The sequence below is a fragment of the Oryctolagus cuniculus genome, chromosome 5 (assembly GCF_051225735.1).
Source record: "Oryctolagus cuniculus isolate XC-2025 breed Fujian yellow rabbit chromosome 5, ASM5122573v1, whole genome shotgun sequence".
NCBI classification, from domain to species: domain Eukaryota; kingdom Metazoa; phylum Chordata; class Mammalia; order Lagomorpha; family Leporidae; genus Oryctolagus; species Oryctolagus cuniculus.
The window spans coordinates 43,065,446-43,072,601 of record NC_142871.1 but is presented as its reverse complement, the minus strand read 5'-3'; the positions used below and the strand labels follow the sequence as shown (position 1 = coordinate 43,072,601).

Below are 7,156 nucleotides of genomic sequence, written 5' to 3'. Positions count from 1 at the left end.
TTATAAGCATGCAATAATATTAACAAAATAAATTCCAAAATTACTGTCAAAAAAATAAAATTGGCTTAATTGAATCCCTGTGTGGGTCAAAATCATATTTTCATAATTTAGCATATTTAATTTATTAAATAGGGGAATATAAATTTGGCTGATATTGTGCAGTAGCTTCTTGGCATTTTGCTAAGATCAAGTGTGATATTGTGGAGCAGTGGGTTATGCTGCAGCTTACAATGTGGGCATCCTGTATCAGAGTGCTGGTTTGAGTCCTGGCTGTTCCACTTCTGATCCAGCTTCCTCCTAAAGTGCCTGGGGAGAGAGCAGATGATGCTCCAAATAATTGGGTCCCTGCCACTCATATGACAGACGTGGATGGAGTTCCTGGCGTCTGGCTTGATCAGGCCCAGCCCTGGCTGTTGCAGGCATTTGGGGAGTGAATTAGTAGATGGAAAATATTTATCTTTCTCTCTACCTTAGAATAAATAGGGGGCTGACGGTTGTGGTGCAACAGGTTAAATCTCCAACCTGCAGTGCTGGCATCAATATGGGCGCTGGTTCGAGTCCCAACAGCTCCTCTTCCGATCAAGCTCTTTGCTATGTCCTGGAAAAGCAGTAGAAGATTGCCCAAGTCCTTGGGCCCCTGCACCCACGTGGGAGACCAGGAAGAAGCTCCTGGCTCCCGGCTTCAGATCAGCTCAGCTCTGGATGTTGCAGTCATTTGGGGAGTGAACCAGCAGAATGGAAGACCTCTCTGTCTAACTCTACTTCTCTCTGTAACTCTGTCTTTCAAATAAATAATATAACTCCTAAAAAAAGAACAACTAGAAAATGGATATAAATAAAAATTGATACTCTCATATCCATTAATTAAGTTTTTTGAAGACTGATTTATTTATTTGAAAAGCAGTGTTTAAGAGAGAGAGGGAGAGATACAGAGAGGGAAATTCCATCTTCTGGTTCACTCCCCAAATGGCTGGAATGCCCAGGGCCAGACCAAGCCATAGCAAATAGCCTGGAACTCCATGTGGCTGGCAGGGGATTAAGCACTTGGGCCATCCTTCGCTCCTTTCGCAGGCATGTTAGCAGGAAGCTGGATCGGCGCTCATGAGGGATGCCAACATCGCAAGTGGTGCTCTACTCACTGCATCACAATGCCGAATCCCATTAATTACATTTAAAATTATTTATTAAATATTGACTATATCTGGGTACCATTCAAGTCACTGAACAAAATTGACACAATCTCTGCTGTTTTATCACTTATAATCATGATGTTCATGGAAATAGATAAACAGATAAAAGACATACATAGTGGGCATGAATGCTATAAAGAATAAAAAAAAACAAGACAAGGAGACAATGAATGATTCTACCCCATAAATATTCTTTCCTATAACTTTGGTCAGGGAAGACAACCCTCTATCTCTGAAAAGCATAAGAAAGACAGACCTGAGAATATCTGGGAACCAAGAGTATAGCAGGAAGCAACAGTGAGGAGTTGAGCTTACATCTAGGAAAAAGAAAACAGAGAGAGGGAGAGATACTAGTGAGATTGGAGTACAGTAGCAAAGGGGAGAACTGAATGAAACAAATCCAAAGCGAGAACCACGAGGAAGCACATAGGTGCCTTGAAGGACGAGAATGGTACTTTGATGCACATTTAGAATAAGCTGGAATCAATGAAGGATTTTGAGTAGAAGGATGTCATGATTGGACTCTATGCTGTGCAGAGAATAGATTGTGATGCAAAATAATTCATGGAAGAGAAGAGAAGAATTGGTTCAAGGTGTTAGCAGTAGAGGTATAAAATGTGCTAGAATTCTGGATGGATTTTGAAGTTTCAGGCAGTGGACCTTTGACAATGTGAGAATATGTAGGCAATATATTACTTATGTACAATGTCTGAGGAAAATATATCATGTTTGAAAAATACTCCTAAAAATTTTTATAAGTTATTAACCCTTTATCTGTTGCATAGTTTGCAAATATTTTTTCCCATTCTGTCGGTTGTCTTTTCACTCTCCTGACTGTTTCTTTTGCAGTACAGAAACTTCTCAATTAGATGCAATCCCAATAGTTGATTTTGGCTTTGACTGCCTGTGCCTCCCGGGTCTTTTCCAGAAATTCTTTGCCTGTGCCAATATCTTGAAGGGTTTCTCCAATGTTCTCTAGTAACTTGATGGTGTCAGGTCGTAGATTTAGGTCTTTAATCCATGTTGAGTGGATTTTTGTGTAAGGTGTAAGGTAGGGGTCTTGCTTCATGATTCTGCATGTGGAAATCCAATTTTCCCAGCACCATTTATTGAATAGACTGTCCTTGCTCCAGGGATTAGTTTTAGATCCTTGATCAAATATAAGTTGGCTGTAGATGTTTGGGTTGATTACTGGTGTTTCAATTCTGTTCCATTGGTCTATCCATCTGTTTCTGTACCAGTACCATGCTGTTTTAATTACAACTGCCCTGTAGTATGTCCTGAAATCTGGTATTGTGATGCCTCCGGCTTTGTTTTTGTTGTACAAGATTGCTTTAGCTATTCGAGGTCTCTTGTGCCTCCATATAAATTTCAGCACCATTTTTTCCAGATCTGAGAAGAAGGTCTTCGGTATCTTGATTGGTATTGCATTGAATCTGTAAATTGCTTTTGGGAGAATGGACATTTTGATGATATTGATTCTTCCAATCCATGAGCATGGAAGATTTTTCCATTTCTTGGTATCCTCTTCTATTTCTTTCTTTAAGGTTTTGTAATTTTCATCGTAGAGATCTTTAACGTCTTTGGTTAAGTTTACCTATACCTCTGGGTATAAAGTTTACAAGGCAGGGATCTTTGTTTTGTTCACTGATGAATCCCAAAAGCCTAGAATGGTGCCTGATGCACAGTAGTTGGATACCCCATAAGTGTATCCTGAAAGAAAAGAAAAAATAGCAATCAGAGTATTATAGTTTGTATTTATTGTTTGCTACCTTTTAAAAGATATAAGAAGAGATGAATTCAGACAAAAAAAATTGACATGCTTTAAATTTGTAAATAAAAAGGAGTAGATAAAATCCAGAAATTTAAGGCTCACAGGGTTGTAAAATTTAAGGCTTTGAGACCACTGCACAGATAAGATTAAAAAAATCTCTTTATGATTCCATTTGAACAATTGGTCTCAGCCTTGTGAAAATACAGAAACTTGTGTGCCATTATTGACACATGGAATTCACTAGAAGCAAATAAATCAGAAGCCTAGAAACGCTGGATGAATTATATTGGCAAGGAAATGTTGAGTATAAGTCTAATCAGAGAGCTTCCATTATTGCCAGGATAGGGATATTCACAATGCCTTCCTGGCAGAATTGCAGTATTGTCATGGACCAGGGACTTCCATGTGTTTCTCATTCTCTTTGTTTTTGTAGTGATTATCCTGTCCCTACTGCAGCATTGTGTGTTGGGTGTCAGGGGTGTAGAAGGAAGACAACTTGTCTTCTAGTTCATGAGTCACCAGGCAATAAGCTGTCCCATATGGGTCTGGGGGAGAGAAGTATATATGTATCATTTACAGCTTCTAGGCTTTGAACTGGATGTCATGACTAGATGGAATTTTGAATGATAGAGGAGTGTGAGTGTGTTGTGATGAGGGATAACAGGGCACAAAGGTAATAATGGTCAAAGGAACTAACATGGCAGAGACAGTTAGATGACCACATAAAATCCGTGTTATCCACTTTATACTGTTGAGCTTCCAGTAGAAGGGAACTATTCCACCAGGGAGTACAATGCCAGGCTTCCGTGGATCAGGTGACTAGTTGTGCTGAGGGAATATCTGTCAAAGTGATTCTTGTCCTGAACAGATTAGGTTTTTAAAATGGTGGCTGAGGCATTTCCACCCTTTTTGGTAGATGAGGGCAGAAGATTTATCAACACTGAGGGATTTTTGAGCCACAAAATGAGTGCCATAATGAGAAAAGCCATATTTCAGCAAGGTTTACTTATATTGGATAACATGAAATAAACTTCCATTGTGTTAAGTCACTGTTACTACCATTAATATTATATTTAATTCAATATATTATTGATAACAAAATACTACTTTTTATGTGTTGCGTGCTATGTGCCAAATATATTAAGAAGAGAGTGGCATAGGTTAATTCTCAAGCAACTCAAATTAGTGATTATGATTTTTATTTTTCAGCTGAACATGAAAGTTGAGAAAGATTTAGTTACTTGCTCATTGTCCCCATCTGTTTAGTAGGTGCCAGAAAGGCAATTCAAATCCGTGTGTGTCAGGATATTATTACTTTTAGGAAAAAGTGATTAATCCACATTACAGTTCTGATAAATGATTAAAGAAAAGGCTAAACACTGAATTTTCTGGGTAAATTTCAGTTGAAATTGTCAGCTAAATCTTACATATTTACATATTTTTTGTTAATACAAGATGAAGACTCATAGGAATCTACATTATATTAATATTTTGTATGTCTAGAGTATTAGGTGAAGTTAAAATATTCTTCTTTACTCATGAATTTTTATTTTATTTTTGTATGAATCTTGTCCTGGGAGTTCTTAGCTCCTCCTAACGTTTAATCTCCTAAACAGTCGATGGATAGTAGGATCTTTAGGAATGAATCTGTACTGCAGAAAAGAAGTCCATAATGAATGGTTTTCCCTGTAATGTTTTCTTAGCAGGCAACTACTTCCAAGATTACTTTTCAAGTCTGACCAAATTTTCAGTTTTTTTTTTCATTTACAGTCTTGAAAAAGTTGATATTTTACTACACTTATGCTCATAGTCTTGACCAGAGCAACTGATCACCCTGCTTCATGTTTTGAAGGTCACAGCTTTGCAAGCTCCTTGAAATGGGCCCAAAGCCAGAGTAGCAGCATGGACTCAGTCCTAGCTCTCTAGCTCAGTACTGCAGACCTACAAAAATCATGTCAAGGATGTTTTAGGGGGCTGTGCATTTAAATTTTGCTCAGAGTCTCCTTTTTCAGAAACCTCTGGGTGTACCTACCCCAGACTGCAGAGAGGGTCATTAGCATAAATGCATTGTTCCTTAAACATACACATTCCTGGTGCTCAAAGATCTAGATTTATTCTGATTATTTCAGTATGTATTGATACATAACTAAAATTCCTAGTTATTGTTATCAAGGTTATCCTTGTTAACTGAAACTGCAAAAGTGTCATTCATTTTTAAAATGGTTTTACCTATTAAAACATTAATGGAGAGGCTTCTCTTAGTACTTTTTTCACTTGGAAAATTCTATTATATTTACAGATTGGACATGATAGGTTTGCTGTCTGATACTACTTTACTCCTATTTTTATGTCTGTGGATTAATAGAACTTTGTTTTTTTCCTGAGGCTTTGTCTGATGTAGAACTTCATGACTAATGTGCGTGTCTGAAGCTCTGGTGTATTGGGAAAATCTGAATGTCCTGTTCTCTTTTGTGGCCATACTGGAGCAGCAGCAGCCAAAATGAAGTCCAATCCTTTTGTGACTTCTGACTGAAGGAAGAAGTGAAAAAGGCATTTCAATGCCCCCTCCTGTGTTTTCAGAAAAATTATGTCTTCCCTTCTTTCCAAAGAGCTGAGATAGAGGTATAACATGTGACCCATGACCATCCAAAAGGATGGTGAAGTGCAAGTTGTGCGATGATGCTATAAAGCTCAGCAAGTTGGCAAAGTAGTCTAAATTTATAGGAAGAAATATGTCATCTACATTGAACATGTGCAATAAGAAAGGCCAATGGCATAACTGTCCATGTGGGCATTTACCCCAGCCAGTTGCTTGCCACCAGGCTATAACTGGAGAAAACTGCAAGAGATCTTTGAGTGGAAAGCCGTTTCACCATGTAAGAGAGGAAAAGGGCAAATATAAGGAAGAAACAATTGCGAGGATGCAGGAATAAGGTAATGTTATATGCATAGCTTTGGTTAAAACTGTTGAATTTAAAAAAATTAAAAATCTGAATGTCTACTCTAAGCAAGCATTCACTCAGTCCCTAATAATTCAATCTGTTTGGTTGCATTGGAAGGTAAAAATGCATATGAAAATTCCTATCACTTAAGGGCTCATTTTAATAGGGCAACAAACTATAAATTCAGCAATGTGCCTTGTGGGGAAAAAAGAGAGCACATAAAAGACACACAATTAGCATTGGTCGACTGCTTGAGCATTTGAAGAAATGATGTATTCTAGGCCAGCACTGTGGCTCAATAGGCTAATCCTCCGCCTAGCGGCGCCGGCACACCGGGTTCTAGTCCTGGTCGGGGCGCCGGATTCTGTCCTGGTTGCCCCTCTTCCAGGCCAGCTCTCTGCTGTGGCCAGGGAGTGCAGTGGAGGATGGCCCAAGTGCTTGGGTCCTGCACCCCATGGGAGACCAGGAGAAGCACCTGGCTCCTGCTATCAGATCAGCGCGGTGCGCCGGCCACAGCGCACCAGCCGCGGCGGCCATTGGAGGGTGAACCAACGGCAAAGGAAGACCTTTCTCTGTCTCTCTTTCTCACTGTCCACTCTGCCAGTAAAAAAAAAAAAAAAGAAAAACAATGACCAGGAAAGACTTTTGACAGGACTGGATCTTAGAGGATGAGAAGGGGATCACCAGTAGAAAATGAGGAAAGCAGTCATTCCAAAAAGATATAGAAGTTGTTTAAAACTCAACTATAGACTTGAGAATTTAAAATTCATAAATTATTTAGGTAGAATGTAAGCAGGAATATAGGATGTGCATGTTTGTTGAAGAGTAGTAGGAAATAAAATGTTAGAGGTAGGTAAGGCAGGGGCACGGGCTAGCAGTTAAGATTCCCACATGCCACATCAGAGTATTTGGGTTTGATTCCAGTAAGCTGACTCCAGCTTTCTGATAATGCAAACCCTGGGAGGCAACACTGATGGTGCAAATTATTGGGTTCCTGGCACCTGTGTGGATTACTTGGATTGTATTCCCTACTCCTTGCTCTACCCCTGGACTATTTGCAGCTGTTGTGGGCAGGAGAGCTCTCTGTAACTCTGTGTCTGCCTTTCAAACACAATAAAATTTTTGGCAATCATATTTTATTTACATAGAAATAATGTAATTTTAGATTGTTGCTGCAAGACAATACATAATTGATGTTACATTGTAAAGCCAATTCTATGGAATTATTGTTGTTCATGTTACTGAATGGA

The 7,156-nt window shown here is 39.0% G+C and overlaps 1 pseudogene; it reads left to right on the top strand.

Annotated features, from left to right (window-relative positions):
• The first annotated feature begins 5,464 nt into the window (after positions 1–5,464).
• On the top strand, positions 5,465–5,897 carry LOC108177381 (large ribosomal subunit protein uL24 pseudogene; annotated as a pseudogene).
• The last annotated feature ends 1,259 nt before the right edge of the window (positions 5,898–7,156 follow it).